The sequence below is a fragment of the Manis javanica genome, chromosome 13 (assembly GCF_040802235.1).
Source record: "Manis javanica isolate MJ-LG chromosome 13, MJ_LKY, whole genome shotgun sequence".
NCBI classification, from domain to species: Eukaryota; Metazoa; Chordata; class Mammalia; order Pholidota; family Manidae; genus Manis; species Manis javanica.
The window spans coordinates 55,591,034-55,612,782 of NC_133168.1; the positions used below are offsets into that span (position 1 = coordinate 55,591,034).

A 21,749-nucleotide genomic window follows, 5' to 3' on the forward strand; every position below is an offset into this window, starting at 1 on the left:
TAACTTAAGTTTATTATTAAGCAGAAATATCTATTTATTTATTATTAATTATTAAGCAGAAATGGGATATGAGGCAGCTTTCATGGTAAAAATTTCTATATCACCACTGCAAACTTATTTTTCTCCCTGAATTATATTTCCTGAAAGTATCCTGAGTTTAAGAGTCTGTAACCATTAATTTATATCTCTATATAAACTCATTTTAATGTAATAAATTTTTGTCCTTAAGTAATCAATTTTCATTAGATACTGAAAGAGCTACTCATGAAAACTTTGAATGGGCTTTTTTAAAGTTTTACTCTAGTGTTTATTGGGGTTCAGGTGCATGCCGCCTGGTTTTTCGGGTCTCTCATATTTAACTTTGATGAAACCATCAAAGCCATCTGTGCTTCTCCTTCAGTGATGCTCCCAAGCACACAGTGCAGCTTTTTTTATCTGTAAGAATCTTACACAAGTGTCCTCCTTGCCAACGGGAACCGATAATCTGCCTCACCTAACTGGCACTTGTGTTAAGTTAGTGGTGTAAGGTTATAAGAATTGATTTGTGATAATTTTCGAAGAAAATCTGATTGTTTCTTACAGATGTGCATCCTGGGTGACATATTCTTCCCTAATTGTTTTATATCTTTACAGCTTATCCACACAGAGACAGCAGAAAGCGGCTAACACTGGAGTATGGTCTGATGGCAAATGGCATGTAGCAGAAATGGCTGTGGCAATTTCATGTTTGAAGTTCTGGTGAAGAGGAGGTTTTTCTCACTCTGCCTAGAGAAACAGCTATAATGTATGTGTGTTATATCTACATAAACAATAATAGTTTTATTATAACAATGCAACACAGGGATACAGCCAACAAAATTCAGACTATGGAACATTCTAATAGGAAAAATGACCTAGATTTCTAACAGAACATTATAGGGGTCGGGGAAGAGATGATGGGAAAAAATAGATATTAAAAGAGACCTATGGGATGCTGTCAATTGCAATGTATGGACTTCATTTGGATTCTAACAAAGACAAACTAAAAAATGATGACATCCACGAGAAAACTTGAAAACTGACAGGAGTTTTGATGAATAAGTGTTATTTCATGTGTGATAATTTTGTGTGACAAAATAATTTATGATAAGATTATTTTAAGTGTGATAAGAGCCTGTGGAAGGAACCTTTATCTTTCAGAGATTAAAAATGTAGCACAGTAATTACATCCTATGTCAAAAAAAAAAAAGGAGGAAAAGTGAACTAGCCAGTGTATGGCACCACACAATACACAGTCTTTATAAAAGAGTGTTATTCTTCATGCAATAAGCAATTTAACTGCAAACAATAAAGACCACACTGTCCTGGCCTTAGAAAGAATATAGGCAGTAAAATGAAAGAAACCCAGCTTGCATACTACTTGTTTGGCAGAAAGAGTTACTCACCCTAATGAGCAGGCCAGTCTGAAAGGGATTTTCCTTCTCGAATTTATGACCGTCATTTCTTATACTCATAAACGCGTTTGGATCTGCAAAGCGTGGGTGAGTGCCCAGGACCTCCACAGCGCTCCAGGATTCTTCAACAAGGATGCCTCGGAGTCGGAATTCATCAACTACCACTTGTCCCTAAAAGACGCCCTGCCTTTCCTTTCTTTGTACACTCTCAAAGTCACTTCTAACACCTAATGAGTAATCCGCATCTAGTCAAAATGGGCACTCTTTTTGTTCAAATTTCTACATCCTTAAGAATATCTGTAATTCTGTTTAACACAACAGATGTGTCAATATGCTTCTGCCAGTGATGATTTCATTCCACAGCAGATGTTGAGTTCAACATTCCATTTGAGTTCAACAATTCATTTTGCAGGGGAAAGGAGAGGAGGGTTAAAACTTCTTTCTTGAGGATGATCCTTTAAGAAAGTGAGGAGAATTTAAACTATTCATTGTCAAAGAATCCTTTTATTGCTGACAGACTTAGGTGGCTGACCTTAACTGACTGAAATAGTCTGGGTCCTTTTTTTTTCTTCCAACTAAAATTAAGTGTCAGCCTTAAAGAGTTCACTTAATTATCTTGGAAAGTTAAGGTTTGTTTAAATGTGACAGATTAATGTGGTTTATTGAAACATCACTTAGAAAAAAAGGGCTATCAGTACATTTCAAAGGCCAGACACATTAGGTTGAAGATAGGGGAGAAAAGACCCCCTTAGCAGTCTCCAATGAGGAAAATAGGAGGAGCCTGTTCCGTAGATCCCACAATAGACCAGGATGGAGGGACATGGTGACCTCCTTCCATACATTACCTACTAAGTGATGCCTGCCTTAGAGCCTCTCAATAGCTTCTTACCACTACACTGGGGACTCAGGAATCTTAACCTTGCTTCAGGCCCAGGCATCACAGCTTCCTGTACTCTGATCTCACACTTGTTTATTTTAACAAGCATTTATTATCTATTCTATGAAAGGTACTGGAAGGGGTCAAAGTAATCAGCAGCAGCCCTTTGATGAGCTTATAATCTTCAAGCGCATGTGAGCTGCAGAAGTCCAGGGTCAAATGAAATACATGTAAATGTTCCATGGAAGCACAGAACACGGAGTGATTAATTCTGATGAGGGTCTCGAAGAGGGCACTGTAGAGCAACAGCTTCAAAGCAAGCTCTAAGAACTGGTAACCTTCCAGGACACACAGGCTAAGAAAGAAGGGCACTTCTGGCTGCTCTGTGATTGCATAACATAGGAGTTTCTCTCTGCCAGAAAAATTGCTCCACCACCTACAAATGGACATGTGCACGATTTCCCTTTGAATGAGGAAAGGTTATCACTCTTGTCTATCTGGTCTTCCTGCAGGAAGTTTACTAGCAGCAAAATAAATAAAACAATTGGGGTTTTCTTGGACCTCTTTCCAGTAAAAACTATTTTCTTACTAGGAAGAGACAGATTTCACTTGGCATGTGCCTTAACACATTCCAAGTTGCATTACTAAATGCATCCTCCTCTGTGACATGTCACTGGGACACCCATGTTATCTACCTCCCTCACTCCTGGTCCAAGGGGAGTTTCAGCTCCCTATCCTTTTATAACTCTGCCTCCTCCCATGTCCCCTCACAATCCTACAGCTATAGTCTGCTTGTCTGTGCACTAAAATAAGAAGGTGCCTAACAGTTGAATAGAAAACTCTGTAGAGGAGGCATTTGATGGTACAGACAACTTTTCATTCACAGTGCTGAAGGACAGGCAGACAGACACAAATCCAACAGGTGGAAAAGGGTTCTGAATAACAGAAGAGCGTCTTCTAGGTGGTGCTGGGTCCAAAAGATATGTCTACAAGACATCACCACAGCCACTAAAGAGTATTCATAGGTGGTGAGGAGCACAAAGTGTACATTTGCCAAGGGCATTAATAAAATTAACTCAATTCAAGGAGAGCTATATATCTCCTGAATTCTCAACATTCATTTCTATACACACATTAACAGTCAGCAACAGAGCTAAAGGACTACAATTACAGTGAGTAGAGTTCAGGCAGCATGTATACCTGTACTTGGAGCAAGCTGCCGTCGGAGTCACAGTGACCTGTAGTCACATCAGCTTGAATGCACCAAGTGACCAGTGGGGCCATCAGTTCACTCAGTAATTAAATCCCTACTACATGCCAGGCCCAGGGACACAAAGGTGAGACACACAGAGTCCTTGCCCTCAGGATGCTTATGATCTTATGGGGGGACAACAAGACAATCATACAAAAACAAATGCAATCTGTGGTAAGTGTAATGATGATAAAATGCAGGGCTTTAGGAAAGACACAACCATGAGAACTGATCAGTTGACAGGGCTCCCCTTATAAAATGATGAGACCTGCAGGAGGTACAGAAATAAAGGGTGACTGTAATAAGTGGGGCCCATCTGGAGTCAGTACTACCTGAGCATCACACAAACCCAGGTGTCCCTCCCACCAAGCGAGGTGTAGCTGGCTGCAATCTGCACGTGGCCGTGCAGTGAACATTACTGGGGCCCTGGGCCAGAAACCCTCCCTTCCCTCAGCCCTGTTTCCTCATTCATCAAATGAGAATAAGTGTAGTCCCTATCACAGAAAGGACTGAACAGCAATGAGTCCTTACTAAGTATGAGCCATCACTAGAGAGTGGGCCACAGATTGGGAGGTTCCTTCATACCTTATCCCACCACAGAGCATGTGAATAATTTATGGATAATTGTCTATACTTTGGCTTGACAAACAGCAGATATGAAACCCCTAAAATGAGCTTCACTCTTCTCAACAGATCCTTTCGCTGTTTGACAAAACCTCTAGTTAACATCCTCAAGAAAAGCCCTAGACCATATGGAGACAATCTCTACCTAGTTACTGTTTTGGGGTTTGAGCGAGGCAGACTAGGAGAGGTAACAGCAAGGCTCTCAGAAGGTGCTGGAAGTCAGCTGTATACAAAACAGCTGAATCCTGGTTTGCTTCAAATTGTCCCAGATCATGCCTACTATCCCTTTTCTAGTAGAGGTCCCCTTGACTCTGTCACCCTGAGCAACAGGGCCGTTCCTGCTCCACTGAGTTGTTACCTTCCAAGGGCAGTGGCAGCAGGGGGACTTAGCTGCCAAATACCTGAGTGAGAACCCCCCTTGGCTGCTACCACCCCATTAAGCTCAGCCTCAGGGCTTTCACCAGATGAAACCTCAGCCCTGGATATTCCTCAAATTACTTTCAGACATGAGCTGCTTTTTCCAAATCTCCCAAGCCAAGGAAATGGAGAAATTTTATAAATGGCATGGAGTAGGATCAGACAGCCTGTGAACTCTAGCCTCTTGCTCCTCCCAGTGAAATGTATTTCGTTTTGCTGGGATTTTCCACCTTTCTTTAAGACATTTTCTCTGTGTGTGTGAGTGTTTCCCTCTTTTTACCTTGCCCTTCTTTTACCTTTAATCTTGGTTTTCCTTTTTTGGAATCTACATTCTCTACCAAGGGCTTATCTTTGTCCTCTCATGTTTCTGCTGTTTACTTACCATTTCTGCCTGAAAATACCCATGCCAGGGTCAAGTTTCTTTTAGACATGAACAAGCCAGAGCTGGTTTTACAGCAGACCATGTGTCTGTCTCCTGAGTCGCAGACTAAAAGTCCAACTGCTCTTGGGAACTGGTTTAAACCAGGCAACCAACTGTGAAAGATTATATTCTCCCCAGCCATTTCTACTCCCATGTGATTTCTTTAAGACCAAGATGGAAATAATGAAAACAAACAAACAAAAAGGAACAGAAAAATTACCTAAAATTCCACCAATCATAATCTTACCACTATGAATCCAAATGTTATTTTTACTCTGATTCTTGAATTGGTTTTTATGTTAGCTTGCTTCTAGAAAAAATATGATATAAAACATTTTTTTAAACTGTCCAGGTCTTCCTTTAATGCCTATTGTCATAAACAAACCAGACCTGTGAAAAGGACTTGAATGCTGATTAACAAAGGAACAATTTTTGGCCATTTACTTGGAACCTATCACTCTGAAAAAACAGTCTATGTTTTTTACCTTTCTTAAAAATTAGAGTTAAATTAAAATGGTGAATGTTTTTCACTCCTGAAGCCACTATTTACTTCTTCATGTTGACTTCCAACTAAATCTCTTCACATCTAATTATAATATATACACTTGTTTTTCTATAAATAAGGCTGTCTTGGTTAAAACTTAAAGGACTATTAACATGAACCCAGTAGTGCGACCCTCTTCACTAAATTTATGAAGCAATAAAACTGTATCCAGCTGAGTAAGAAATATTTAAATTTTACTGACTCTCAAAAATACAGTATATCTAGTCTTTAGTATCAGAGAAGTAGATTATTAATATATTTAAATGATCTATTATTAAAAGTTACCACATGGATACTTAGTATTTTGTTTTATTTCCTTCTAAGCTTTTCTCTATACAATTATCATATATACATGCAGACATCTATAGAGTATGGAGGCAAAACTGCACTTATTCCATATATAATATCCCAGTGATAACCACTTCTAATTTTTAACTTTAAATCTGGGGTTAGCTTGAATATGGCATTCATAATTTATTGTTGAATCAAGATATTAAAAATCAGTGTACAAGCATACAAAAACCTACAGCTACAGCTAACATCATACTTAATGGTGAGAAACTGGAAGCACTCCCGCTAATATCAGAAACAAGGCAAAGCTATGCCCTCTCATCACTCCTTTTCAACACTACACTAGAAGTCCTAGCTAATGTAATAAGAAAAGGAAATAAATGGTATACTCATTGGGAATGAAGAAATAACACTGTCTTTGTTTGCAGATGACATGACTGTCTACATAGAAACCTGAAAGAACTGACAAAAAATCCTCCTGGAACTTATAAGTGATTATAGTCAGGTTACAGGGTTCAAGGTTAATACACAAAAGTTAATCAATTTCCTATATGCCAGCAGTAACAATTAGAATTTGAAATTTAACATACAATATAATCTACATTAGGCCCCCAAAATGAAATATGCAGGTATAAATATAACAAAATATGTATAAGATTTATATGACGACAACTACAAAACTGATGAAAATAAAAGAATAATTAAATGAATAGAGAGATAGTCAATGTTCATGGACAGGAGGACTCAATACTTTCAAGATGTCAATTCTTTCTGATCAATAGATTCAATGAAATTCCTATCAAAATCCTGGAAAATTATTTTTCTGGAGATAAACTGACTCTTAAGGGTTATATGAAAAGGAAAAAGACCCAGAATAGCCAACACCATACTGAAAAAAAAGAACAAAGTTGAAGACTGACACCACCTCACTTTAAGATTTACTCTAAAGCTATAGCAAACAAAACTACATGATATTAGTGAAAGAATAGATAAATAGATCAATGAATCTATTGATCTGACCTATGATCAGAATATAGGACCTAGAAATAGATCCACATAAATATAGTCAACTGATCTTTAACAAAATTGCAAAGGCAATGCAATGGAACAAATAGACTTTTCAACAAATAGTGCTGGAACAACTGGACATTCACATGCAAAAAATGAATCTAGACACAGACTTTATACCATAACAAAAATTAACTCAAAAAAGGATCACAGACCTAAATGTAAAATGCAAAACTATAAACCCTTAGAAGATAACATAGGAGAAAATCTAGATGACCTTAGATATGATATGATCCATAAAAGAAATAATTGATAAGCTGGATTTCATTAAAATTAAAAAGTTCTATTCTGTGAAAGACACTGTTAAGAGAATGAGAAGACAAGACACAGACTGGGAGAAAATATTTGTAAAAGACATATCTGATAAAGGAATGTTACCCCAAATATGCAAAAAGCACAAAGAAAATGAATAGCCAGATTAAACAGGCAAAGAAAATTGAATAGATATTTCACCAAAGAAGATACATACATGGCTAGTAAGTATATGAAAAGATGCTCAACACATATGTCATTAGGGAATTGCAAGGTAAAACAAGGAGATACCATTACATACCCACTAGAATGGCTATAACTCAAAACACTGACAACACCAAATGCTGGTAAGAATATGGAGCAACAGGAACTCTCATTCATTTTTTATGGAAATACAAAATGGTACAGCTACTTTGGAAGAAGTTTGGCAGTTTCATAGAGAACTAAAGATACTCTTACCATACCATCCAGCAATCGTGCTCCTTAGGAGTTACCCAAAGGAGCTAAAAAATTATGTGCACACAAAACCTGTACATCAATGTTTATAGCAGCTTTATTCATAACTTCCAAAACTTGGAAGGAACTAAGATGCCTATTAGGAGGTGAATGGATAAACAAACTATGGTACATCCAGATCATGGAATATTATTCAGCATTAAAAAATGAGTTATTAAGCTCTGAAAAGACATGGAGGAAACTCCCACAAACACATGGAGGCTTAATAACATGCTCCTAAATAATCAATGGATCAATGACCAAATAAAAACAGAGATCAAGCAATATATGGAGACAAATGACAACTATAATTCAACATTGCAAATCTGTGGGATGCAGCAAAGGCCATGGTAAGAGGGAAGTATATTGCAATACAGGCCTACCTCAGGAAAGAACAATCCCAAATGAACAGTCTAAACTCACAATTAACGAAAATAGAAAAAGAAGAACAAATGAGGCCAAAGTCAGTAGAAGGATGGACATAATAAACCTTAGAGCAGAAATGAATAAAATTGAGAAGAATAAAACAATAGAAAGAATCAATGAAAGCAGGAGCTGGTTCTTTGAGAAAATAAACAAAATAGATAAACCCCTAACCAAACATATCAAGAAAAAAAGAGAGTCAACACACATATACAGAATTAGAAATGAGAAAGGAAAAACCACTATGGATACCACAGAAATACAAAGAATTATGAGATAATACTATGAAAAATTATATGCTACCAAACTGGATAACCTAGGAGAAATGGACAACTTTCTAGAAAAATACATTCTTCCAAGGCTGCCCCAGGAAGAAACAGAAATCAGAATAGACCAATTACCAGGAAAGAAATTGAATTGGTAATCAAAAAACTACCTAAGAACAAAACCCATGGACTAGATGGTTTCACTGCTGAATTTTATAGAACACTTAGTGAAGACCTAATACCCATCCTCCTTAAAGTTTTCCAAATAGTAGAAGAGGAGGGAATACTCATTCTATGAGGCCAACATCACTCTAATACCAAAACCAGGCAAAGACACCACAAAAAAAGAAAATTACAGACTAATATCCCTGATGAACATAGATGCAAAAATAATCAACAAAATATTAGCAAACCAAATTCAAAAATACATCAAAAAGATCATCCATCATGTGGGATTCATCCCAGGGATGTAAGGATAGAACAACATTCGGATATCTGTCAACATTATCCACCACATCAACAAAAAGAAGGACAAAAACCACATGATCATCTCCATAGATGCTGAAAAAGCATTTGACAAAATTCAACATCCATTCATGATAAAAACTCTCAACAAAATGGGTATAGATGGCAAGAACCTCAACATAACAAAGGCCATATATGACAAACCCACAGCCAACATTATACTTAACAGTGAGAAACTGAAATCTTTTCCTTTAAGATCGGGAACAAAACAAGGATGCCCACTCTCCCCACTTTTATTCAACGTAGTACTGGAGGTCCTAGCCACAGCAATTAGACAACACAAAGAAACAAAAGGCATCCAGATTGGCAAGGAAGAAGTTAAACTGTCCCTGTTTGCAGATGACATGATATTGTACATAACAAAACCTAAAGAGTCCACTCCAAAACTACTAAATCTAATATCTGAATTCAGCAAAGTTGCAGGATACAAAATTACCACACAGAAATGGGCTGCATTCCTATACACTAATGATGAACTAGCAGAAAGAGAAATCAGGAAAACAATTCCATTCACAGTTTCATCAAAAAGAATAAAATACCTAGGAATAAACCTAACCAAGGTAGTGAAAGAGTTGTACTCTGAAAACTACAAGACACTCATGAGAGAAATTAAAGAAAATACCAATAAACAGAAACACATCCCATGCTCATGGATAGGAAGAATTAATATTGTCAGAATGGCCATCCTGCCTAAAGCAATCTACAGATTCAATGCAATCCCTATCAAAATACCAACAGCATTCTTCAGCAAACTGGAACAAATAGTTTTAAAATTCATACGGAACCACAAAAGACCCCGAATAGTCAAAGCAATCCTGAGAAGGAAGAATAAAGTGGGGGGAATTATGCTCCCTGACTTCAAGCTATACTACAAAGCCACAGTAATCAAGACAATTTGATAATGGCACAAGAATACACCCATAGACCAGTGGAACAGAATAGAGAGTCCAGATATTAACCCAAGTATATATGATCAATTAATATATGATAAAGGAGCCATGGATATACAATGGGGAAATGGGGAGCCTCTTCAACAGCTGGTGCTGGCAAAACTGGACAGCTACATGTAAGAGAATGAAACTGGATTATTGTCTAACCCCATACACAAAAGCAAACTCAAAATGGATCAAAGACCTGAATGTAAGTCATGAAACAATAAAACTCTTAGACAAAAACATAGGCAAAAATCTCTTGAATATAAACATGAGCAACTTTTCCTTGAATATATCTCCTCAGGCAAAGGAAACAAAATAAAAAATGAACAAATGGGACTACATCATGCTAATAAGCTTCTGTACAACAAGGGACACTATCAGCAGACCAAAAGGCATCCTACAGTATGGGAGAATATATTTGCAAATGACATATGTGACTAGGGGTTAACATCCAAAACATTAAAGAACTAATAGGCCTCAACACCCAAAAAACAAATAACCCTATTAAAAATGGGTGGAGGATATGAACAGACAATTCTCCAAAGAAGAAATTCAAATGGCCAACAAGCACATGAAAAGATGCTCCACATCACTAATTATCAGGAAATGCAAATTAAAACCACAATGAGATACCACAACATGCTAGTTAGGATGGCCAACATAGAAAAGAATAGGAAAAACAAATGCTGGTGAGGATGTGGAGAAAGGGGAACCCTCCTACACTGCTGGTGGGAATGTAAACTAGTTCAACCACTGTGGAAAGCAGTATGGAGATTCCTCAAAAAATCTAAAAATAGAAATACCATTTGACCCAGGAATTCCACTCCTAGGAATTTACCCTAAGAATGCAGCTGCCCAGTTTGAAAAAGATATATGCACCCCTATGTTTATCGCATCACTATTTACAATAGCCAAGAAATGGAAGCAACCTAAGTGTCAATCAGTAGATGAATGGATAAAGAAGATGTGGTACATATACACAATGGAATAGTACTCAGCCATAAGAAGAAAACAAATCCTGCCATTTGCAACAACATGGATGGAGCCAGAGGGTATTATGCTCAGTGAAATAAACCAGGCAGAGAAAGACAAGTACCAAATGATTTCACTCATCTGTGGAGCACAAGAACAAAGTAAAAACTGAAGGAACAAAACAGAAGCACACTCACAAAACCCAAGAATGAACTAACCATTGCCAAAGGGAAAGGGACTGGGGCAGGTGGGTGGGAAGGGAAGAGAAGAGGAATAAGGGGCATTATGATTAGCAGACATAATGTAGTTGGGGGACACAGGGAAGGCAGTATAGCACAGAGAAGACAAGTAGTGATTCTACAGCATCTTACTATGTTGATGGACAGTGACTGAAATGGGGTATGTGGTGGGGACTTGATAATGGGGGCAATCTAGTAATCACAATGTTGCTCATGTAATTGTATATTAATGATAAAATAACAAAAATAAAAATAAATACAAATAAACAAAAATGAAAAGACATGGAGGAACCTTAAATGCATATTTCTAGTGAAAGAATCCAATTTGAAAAGGCTACATACTGTATGATTCCAACTATACGACATTCTGGAAAAGCCGAGTTTTGGAGAGAGTTAAAGTATTAGTGGTTGGAGGGAGTTAAGACGCATGAATAGACAGAGCAGAAAGGATTTTTAGAGCACTAAAACTACCCTGTATGGTACTATACTGGTAGATACATGTCATTATACTTTTCTCAAAACCCACAGAATGTGCAATACTAACAGGGAACCCTAATGTGAACTATGGACTTTGATGATGTGTCAGTGTGCCAATTCACATACTGCTCTGGTGGGGGATTTTGATGGCAGAAGAGGCTGTGCTTGTGTGGGAATGAGGGGTTTACATACCTCCTTGCTCTATTTTTCTATGAACCTAAAACTGCTCTAAAAATTAAGTCTATTAAGAAAAAACCCCCAAGAATCCTGGATAAAACAAGACTGTGTTCATGATGTCAGGGTTTATAAAGAGGGCTCCTTTGGCAGAAGCCATGGAGCTTGTACAGACATCCTGAGGACGTACCGGCTGCAGGTGCCCAGTCCATGCCACTACAGTTTGGAACCTGGAAGCTTCACTGCAGTGGCAGAAAGCAGGCACCTTCCACCCACTGTCCCAATGTCCATGGCCCTCACCAACCTATGTGAGTCCTGGTTCAATAAAGGGCCTAGTCATTTAAAGAATGATTCACAGCCTTGGACAGTAGGTTGTGATTACCTAGGAGCATTGAGGAACACAGCCTAAGAACCCACTTGGAGTTGCTGATTCACTTGGTCTGGGGTGTGGCGTGGGCATCAGGATTTTTAGAATAAGATGATTCTAATTTTCAACAGGGCTGAGAACCACCAACTTAGTAGCTGATCTCAAGATGCTCACTCATCCATCAACCACGCAGCTCGTCCAGAAGCAAAGCACAGACTGCTTATTTCAGCATTTTGAACCATTATTGTGCTTCTTAGAAATTCTGGCAATAGATACTCATTTGCATAATAATGAAAATAAGCGGCTATTATAATGAAGACTAGGGTAAGCAGAGTCTGGATGGAACCCAATTTTCCCTGTTCAGAATGCTGACAGGGCAGCAGCTGGCATACACTTGGCAGTTATTAAATATTTTTATTTTGGGGGCAATGTAATTGTAGGCTTAGCATCTGTTAGATATCCTGTTTAGAAAAGTTCAAGTGACTTTCAATGGCTGAATAGATGACTACTTTTCCCTTTTCCTATATCAAATTATTTAAAATAGATAAACACAATTATAATCATGTCTTTCACCAATAACCAATTTGGGGGAAGAAAATTAGTTCCCCAACATTTTCAGCTTCCCACCCTCGACACATGAACACACTTTTCAGTAATGAAATAACACCAGTGTGGCGTAGCACAGAGGTTTTATCCAGGTACACAAAGATTTAACTGAAAGGTCTGCCAGCTCTCTGGCTCTGGATGGTGTGAGGAGGAAGGGAGGATGCTGGAACTTTCTCACTGACTGTCTTTCTCCCTGTACTCTGAGCTGAGTGCACAGAGATGCCATGACTCCCTGCACACCTGCAGTCCTAACTATGAAAATCACAAGGTGGTCTTGGAAAATAAAATCTCTTCATTCATGAGCTTGGCTCCTGCCAGTGCCTCCTTCTGTCTTTCAGCAGGCATTCGGCATGTTTTTATTGCCTGTTTGCTCAATCCTTTCCAGAGATACATGGAGAAAAAGGGCGAACACACATGAGAAAGAGGTCAAATCTCTGTGTGCTGTTTTGCAATGATATGCTCAATAAAGGCATATATTATCTGTCCTTCTCCATGGCAGATAATTTAATGAAGATAATTTCAAGGATAGTCAGCATAATGCAGTGGTTTTGTAGTTACATTCTAAAGAACTAAAATTAGGTTGATCTTGCTGAAACCTGGATTGATTCTTGGAAGTCTGTGTATGACACGTAAGTTTATAGAAGATCATACTGACTGCTGTGCAGAGCACAGCCTGGAAGGAGGCTTGGGTCCAAGGAGAAAAATAGACAGGAGGTCCAGGTGTTAGATAAGGATGTTTCAACAAGGGAGGTAGCAGCAATGTTGGAAAGACAGAAATAGGTTCCTGATACATTTGGAGGAGCATCAGAAACTTAAAATAATTTTGTATCTAAATTAATTTTCTATTTCCAAAATACATTGTGTAAACAAATAAACAGAACAGGATGCAGAAAGGGGTCGTATACTACCATTTACTGTAAAAAGTATGCATTTCTTTGCTTATGCATTAACAAATCTATCTGAAGGATACAGAAGAAAGTACCACTGGTTGAATCTGGAGAGAATAAATAGGTGGCAGTGAGACAAGGGTAGGAGGGTAACTCTGTACCATATATACTCTCGTACCTTTTAAACTCTAAATCTTGTAAATATATACTCAATAAAATACAAATAAAATTTTGTGTAAGAAAGAGGAAGATAATAGTGAAAGGTTATCAATTTCAGAAAAATCTCATCTGGAAGCATTTTTTAACACCTTCACCAAAGCTCAACTGGTGTCACAATAAAACTTAGATTTGATATCTAAATTCTTAACTTCTCTGCTAAAATAACTATTTGCCATGGTAAGTACATCAGGTTTATGGCCTAACATTAAACTTAACAAGGTCTTTGTCATAAAACACTAGGCATAAGGGAATCAAATGCAAAAACATAAAATTTTGAGTGGGTAGAAAAAACACAAATAAGTTCATTCATAGGTCTGTGAAAAATGCTACATATAGGAGAAGATAATCGAAACTGCAATAGTAAGATATTTGACTACAAGCTATTAGCTACAATGTTAGTTACAACTTAAAGATGTAGGGGTTTCCAAGTACTGCTCCCTGAAGATACTGGCCCATTTGGTCTCCTTAGAATAAAATGGCTAGCAAGCACTGAATATTACAGAAAGACACTGGATATAAAACTGAAAGTGTACGCATCCTAAGAGCTATCCTAGTAGAAAGCTGTGGCCAATCCATACTGAGAAAAACATATAGGGTTCTAATACCCAAGAAAGGACACAAAATCTTTGTATAATTATTGTGTAAGACAGAAAAAAAGAAAAGCTAAAGAAATAATTTAAGAATGCACAATAGTATCTTTCTTTTTTGCAACATCAACAAAAAATGAAGATTAGAAGAATTTTCAGGAATCACCTGCTTTTCTCTCTTGCCAGTGCCCTTCAATATTCCCGGAGGCCTTGGCTGGAGCACCATTTATGCTCCAAGTATGGTCAGCTTGCCACATACAGTTGGAAGAGCTACATTCTATTTTTGGGATATCAAATTCTTTTTTAAAAAGTCCTTCTTTAATTCCTCAAGGGAGGAACAACCTAAGACAGGCACAGTCGCAGGGGGGCCATCAGGTGAGAAACTGGGGATCAACAGAGGTGAGGCTTAGAACCTCAACCCCCCTGTTTTGAGAGAAATCTCCTGCATCCGTGGATGTTTTATTGCCCTTGTCTAGCTTGGATTAACACAGTCTACAGGCACACACCTGATCATCTACATTTGCTCTCTTACAACACGAAACTATGTTTTCTACCTTTATCTTGCATCTACCTACCACTTCAGCATTTTATTAAAAATAATAATAATAATAATAATAACAATAATAATAAAGGGAGAAATGTGGGATTCACATATAAATCAAGTATAAAAATCAAATGAATATTCATATTTGACCTGATTGTTTATAGTTCATAATGCATGATCAAAACCGAAAGTTTTTGTGATGACTGCCCTTGTACTGTTCACCGTGTAAGAACTTATTCACTATGTAAGAATTTGTTCACCATGTAAGAACTTGTTCGTTATGCTTCAGAAGATTGGAGACTGTGACGAGAATTAGGCTTGGGGTGGATTAATGATTGTGCATTGAGCATTGACTCCCCTATACAGAATTTTATTGTTGTTAACAACCATTTGATCAATAAATATGAGAGATGCCCTCTCAAAAAAAAAAAAAGTCCTTCTTTATATAGGTGCAAAACCTGTCTCCCTTTAACTTCTACTCCATTCACTGTTTCAACATCTGCTTTCCTAAAGCTATGCTGGGAAAAAAATTTCTCTTCCTCTAAAAGGCTTTAGAGATTTTAGAACAACAATTTTGGCATCCCTGGTGTTTCTCTCCAGGTTACACAGCCCTAGTTCCTTCACATGGCAACAGGATTTCCAGACCTATTACCACGTTTGCTTTTTGGCTATGCTCTAGCCAAGGATTATGTATGGAGCCAGTGACCAATAAAGGGTTTTCTGGGGTGAAACAAGGTAGAAGAACTTATCAAAGTGTAACCCCTAACTGATTAACTATCAGATACAGATAGCTACAGAACTGATTAACTATCAGGATGGTACGTGCTGCAATTGTATAACCAAAGGCTGTGAAGCAGTGTGTGTTGAGCTATTCATAGGCCATCAGTGTCTTTGGTAGACCTGGCAGATCAAAAACAACGAATGGAGGGAAAAGAGGGAAGTTACAATGTAAACTGAGTGAGAGCAGACCGGTATTCTCAAATGTAGTCTGCACATGACTCACCAGGAGGTCCTGTACAAAGCAGCTTCTAATTTGGTGTGAATGAGGAAGTACTGAAAGGGCCTTTCTCACCAGCACCCCAGGGACCGTCCCCCCAGGCTGCTGAACAGGCACCACACTTAGAAGCAACAGCCATATTATAAATCCAAAAACAGGGTAAAGGGAATGTTTAAACATACAAGACAAACTTTAGCCTGCATGGCAAATATTGCTGATTTAAAAAAAGCCCACCTCTATCAAATATATGATAGCTCTTTCGGGGCAATAATATCTATTGCCGAGACCTGAGATAGATTTCAAAATGCCTAGTCTCTGAAAGAAGCACATTTCCATTCTCCATCCCAAAGTGAGAAATCCTAAATAAAGCAGAATTCCTTGAGTCCTGTGTAGAGCTGTTAACGCTTTCATGTAGGCACAGTGAATGCAATGTTGTCCATCTCACATTCTCACCCAATTGTCTTTATCCCATCTTTCTGCATCAGGCAGGAAAATCTTAGTGCTCAAGCCTCCTAAAATTATTCAGATGAAGGAGGCATTTGGAAAAATGTTAATATTTACCACTCTATAGCCACATCTGGACCTTGTAACTATTCATTGTGAATCCCAAATATGTCTATTTATGTGCATTTACACAAATATGTATTTAGAAAAAAATTGAAAGAAATTTTTGTTTGAAAAAAATGGGGAGGAGTTCTTTACAAAACATGCAAAAAAAAGGCATGAGGAAAACAAAATCTCAGAAAATATATAAAAGACTATATGGTATCAATAAGATTTGTTATATCTTTTTTAAGAATAAAGGTGAAATGAAATTACAGAATTTAACATTTGGCATAGTACAGTAAAAAATACCTTTAAGATTAAGAATTAAAAATTGAAGGCAAATTTGAGGAAGCTAAAAGTTGAAGTACGTATTTTGTAGAAACTGGTCAAAAATGGGAGAACTACTTCCAAGGAAAGGATATAGAATCCTTCAAGACAGTTTTAAATCAATCAACACCAACTAAGGCTTTTGGACTGCATATTTACTTAATATCTTTCACGTAACAGTTATATGCAAATTACTGATCTTCATTAAGACATAAAAATGGAACAGTAAGAAAACTTACATAATATGGATAAAAAGTTATAAAACATTAAAATTGACTCAAAAATTATGGGGGCCTCTTTAGGGTATGTGTTAAGGTCACCAGTGCAATACGATCACTCCAGGATACCTGGATAGCAAGTGCCACTCTCTTAAAATGAATCAGGACTTTAATGTCTCAGGACCATTGTCATACCCACAGCTAGATGACTCTCTTTAGCACCTACAGAACATTCTCATCTTCAAAAAGGCTGAGCTTAAACATTACCTCCTATTAGATCTTCTGCCACCCAGAGACAAAGTCTAGTTTGCAATTACCATGAACTTAGAATCTGTCATTTATTTATCAGTCTTGTCCAATGGGATGAGAGCTTTTGGGCAGAAAATGAGTATAATTCACTGGTGCTTTAAAAGTCTGCATAATGTCTACTGAGTGATTGAATCACAGAGTGAATAATACTGGAAGACAGAGATCTGGAATGGAGGACCCACCAGCAGGATGCACTTTGCAGCTCTCCTCTATTCAACAGCTGCCTGCCTAATGCTGTTTCTGATGAGTGGCTTTGCTGGTAAACCACCTCCTGGAGCTCCTTTCAAATTCATCTTTTTCCAATTTATAAGCATGCAAACAACCAGCCATTTCACAAATGCCCCTGCCCCAACATACACAATAAAGCAGAAATTAGGGATAAGGTATGGTCACCTTCTCTCTATACCCTGGTGACTCTGGAAAGTTGCAGCCCACTGTCCTTCCTTCGGTTTTTCATCAGCCAATACAAAATGGTTCATAGAGACTTCTGAAAGACAATTCTATAGACCCTCTGAAAGACAATAAATTGGTGCCAATTGGGTGTTGTGAAGAACTGCAAAAGATTAATGGTTGTCAAGGATGAAGGGGCTGAAATGTTAGAGTTCATGCTGCCTATATTTTTCCTGCTAAAAACTATTTATCAAATTACCTCTTTAACATAGTCTCGTTTCATCTTTAGATAGATTTAGAACATGTTACTCTTTAATAAAGGTATTTCTGAACTAAACTAAAAAATTAGTTTTTTCCCTCAATTATCTTTGGCTTTAATTAATGGGGGGAAAAGTCTAAGCCTCATCAAAATCTGTCATTTTCACACATTTCATTTTTTTCCTCTTTCTAAAAAAAGTAGTTCTAAGTCCTATCCTGTAATGTTTACACTATTGACTCCTGTTTCTAAGGATCAACAACTAAATGCAAAACCTTCCAGTAATCCTCTTAGTTAATATCTTAGGGATGTTAAAAGTTCTGAATTTTCTGATGTAACTTTTCAACTCTTGTTTGTCAGACTAATGAAACAGAGAATCTGCTCCCTACTCTGGGGACCCTTGTTGGGTCAAATTTTCTCAGGACTTCTAACCCCAGTGAGTGCATTTCATTCTTTTTCTATTTTTTTTTCCTCCCTGTCTTCACTGCTTAGTCCTTCCAGAACAGCGTTCCTTTGCTCGAGTTCAAGTACTCTGTAGAAATTTGCTCATCATCTTTGCTTCTCCTTGGCCCCTGAATGCTCTTTGGCTTATGATTTGACCACCTTCACTCTGCATTAAGTCGCCAAAAGGTATCCTGAGTCTTCTCATACACGGTAAGTGTATATTTGGGGATTACAGCAATATCTTTCTGAAGTTCAAACCACAGATTAGTAAAAGGAACTGAATTCCAGATTGCATTACTACACCCCATAAGAATTATGAGAGGTGGGGTTTACAAGCATTATGGAAACACAAAAGTAAACACTAACAGAATGTTAAATATAGTTATGAAAACTTTGGCCCAAATATAGTAATGATTCTCACAAAGGAACATACTGGTAGATAAAGACCTGCTTGTTTCTTTCTTCTATCCAATGAACATAAAACTAACAAAATGCCTCTGATGTACAAATCTGCTGGTATTTTTGGCCTGCAGGTGCTAAATAAACCCTCTTTCCCCACCCCATTCGACAATCAGACAGCAATGTTTTAGGGAGTTTAAAAATGTGAGCTCAGCCTAGAAAGGCTGCAAACATTGCTCAAGAAGAAGGCAGTTGTTAAGTTTCTTGTTTTCTGGCACAGAGTATTATTTCCCATCCTAGGCTGCTAAAGAAGGGATGTGGTTATACAGAAAGTAGATTTCGGCTTGCATTCTTGTAATCTAACCCATCAAACAAGTCAAATATCAAAAACACACTGACTTAAAAGAAAAAAAGCTAAGCTACTCCTACTTTTGGAAAGTTACCACCATAGAAACACAGGTAAACCTTTGGTTTGATTATGCCTGGATGGAATTTCAATACCAATAAAAAATTACTTGGGTTCTACTAAATTTATGAAAAACAGTTCTGACATTATTTTAAAGTCATCTTCATTTATCTTTAGTTCATCATTTTCAGTGTGCTCATGCCTTCAAAGAAAGATGTTTACATTCATTACTTGACTCCTTTTATCCCTCCTCCCCTTCCCTTTCTCCCACATTCATTCAAGTATTCCACAATTATTTAGCATCTATCATGACCCAGGCATTATTCTAGGTGCTTATGCTGAGATGATTAAGCCAGCATCTGTATTTTCAAAGGCTTACTATCCAGAAGTGAAGGAAGATTTTAAACAAATCAATTAACATTCACATTGTCAACAGCTGTGTTAAAAACAGGGACAGAGGGAGCCAAGGCAGGGCAAATCTCCTTCCTAAACCATATATATTTTTGAAAATACAACAAATACAACTACACTTAAAAGAGAGACTAGAGGATACAGGACAACAGTCAAGCTACATATACACCTGTGAGAACTCAGCACCTCATGAAGGGGGTAAGACACAAGTCGCAGCCCGGTGGGACCCAAGTGCTCTCCCCACCCCAGCTCTCTGGCAGGAGGAAAGGAGTCGGAGTGGGGAGGGGGTGGAAGCGCAGGACTGCTAAATAACCAGCCCTAGTCATCTGCACCAGGAGTGCAGACACACATTGCATGGTGTGCTGGATATTAGGGAAACAGAAAAGTGAAATCTGTTGAGCAGGTCCCCGCAGCTGGCTCCCCTGGGACAAAAGAAAAGCGAGTGCTTTTTGAAAGTCTTAAAGGGACAGGGGCTTCACAGCTGGCGGAATCGTCCCTGCACACTCAGCCCAGCAGGCTGGGAAATCTGAGGAGCTTCGGGCACCCTGCTCCCTGGAAGGTAGCGCAGCTCTGAAGCCCCTCATGGCGATAAACAGCCTGACACTCATTCCCCCTCTTGCACAGCCCGGCCACAGTGGCCGAGCAGCCACAGAGCGGGCACACCCACAGCGGCCACCCAGAGTTGCTACCTGGCGCGCAGCCGCTGGGGCCAGACACAGGGGCTGCCGCCAGTGCACAGCTCACTGGCACAGGCAGAGGAAGTCGGGGCAGGGCACAAAGGGGTGCTGTTCTTGCAGGAGAGCACACCTGGCATGCCTGCCACTCCCTGCAGTGCTCTGGGCTACCCCGAGGGCTGCTCCGGTGTGCAAGTAACCAACACAGGCAGCGGAGAAGGGCACGGTGACCAGCAAGAAGGAAAGGACTTTATTCTCCCAGCTGACGCATGTACCACCTGCATACAACTACCTCTATCGCTATGAAAAGGCAGAAGAATTTGGTCCAGTCCAGAATTACCCAGACAATCCCCGAGAGGGCCTGGGAAGACAGATACAACCAATCTTCCTGAAAAAGAATTCAAAATAAAGGTCATAACCATGGTGATGGACCTGCAGAGAAATATACAAGAGCTAAAGGATGAAGTTAGGAGGGAGAATACAGAAATAAAACAATCTCTGGAAGGACTTAAGAGCAGACTGGATGAGGTGCAAGAGACCATTAATGGAATACAAATCAGAGAACAGGAATACAGAGAAGCTGAGGCAGAGAGAGAGATAAAAGGATCTCCAGGAATGAAAGAACATTAAGAGAACTGTGTGACCAATCCAAATAGAACAATATTTGCATTATAGGGGTGCCAGAAGAAGAAGAGAGAGAAAAAGGGGTAGAAAGTGTCTTTGAAGAAATAATTGCTGAAAACTTCCCCGAACTGGGGGAGGAAATAGTCTCTCAGACTATGGAAGACCACAGATCTCTCACCACAAGGGATCCAAGGAGGACAATACCAAGACATATAATAATTAAAAAGGCAAAGATCAAAGACAAGGACAGAGAATTAAAGGCAGCCAGAGGGAGAAAAAATGTCACCTACAAAGGAAAACCCATCAGGCTATCATCAGACTTCTCAACAGAAACTTCACAGGCCAGAAGAGAATGGCATGATATATTTAATGCAATGAAACAGAAGGACCTTCTAAAAACCAAGAATACTGTATCCAGCACAATTATCATTTAAATATGAAGGAGGGATTAAACAATTTCCAGACAAGCAAAAACTGAGGGAATTTGCCTCCCACAAACCACCTCTACAGGGTATTTTAGAGGGACTGCTCTAGATGGGAGTACTCCTAAGGCTAAATAGATGTCACCAGAGAAAATAAAATCACACCAAAGAAAGCAGAGTAACTAAATACTATAAAGGCAAAAAATAAAATCAAAGCAGTCAAAGGAAACACAAGAGTACAGAATAAAACACCTAACATAAAGAATGGAGGAGGAGGAATAAGAAGGGAGAGAAATAAAGAATCAGCAGACTCTGTTTATAATAGCTTAATAAGCGAGTTAAGTTAGACGGTTAGATGTAAAGAAGCTACCCTTGAACTTTTGTTAACCACGAATCTAAAGCCTGCAATTGCAATAAGTACATATCTTACA

General features: G+C 38.5%; 1 protein-coding gene across 3 annotated transcripts in view; it reads right to left on the bottom strand.

Annotated features, from left to right (window-relative positions):
- MAP3K5 (mitogen-activated protein kinase kinase kinase 5) overlaps positions 1-21,749 on the bottom strand; it is a 208,858-nt gene that overhangs the window by 147,148 nt on the left and 39,961 nt on the right. The window contains exon 1 of one of the 3 annotated variants that reach the window (XM_036994708.2): positions 1,425-1,868. The exons of the other annotated variants lie outside the window; for them this stretch is intronic. The gene's annotated coding sequence lies outside the window, so the exon portion shown is untranslated. Of the gene's footprint in view, positions 1-1,424; positions 1,869-21,749 lie in introns of those variants that run through there. 3 annotated transcript variants of the gene reach the window in all.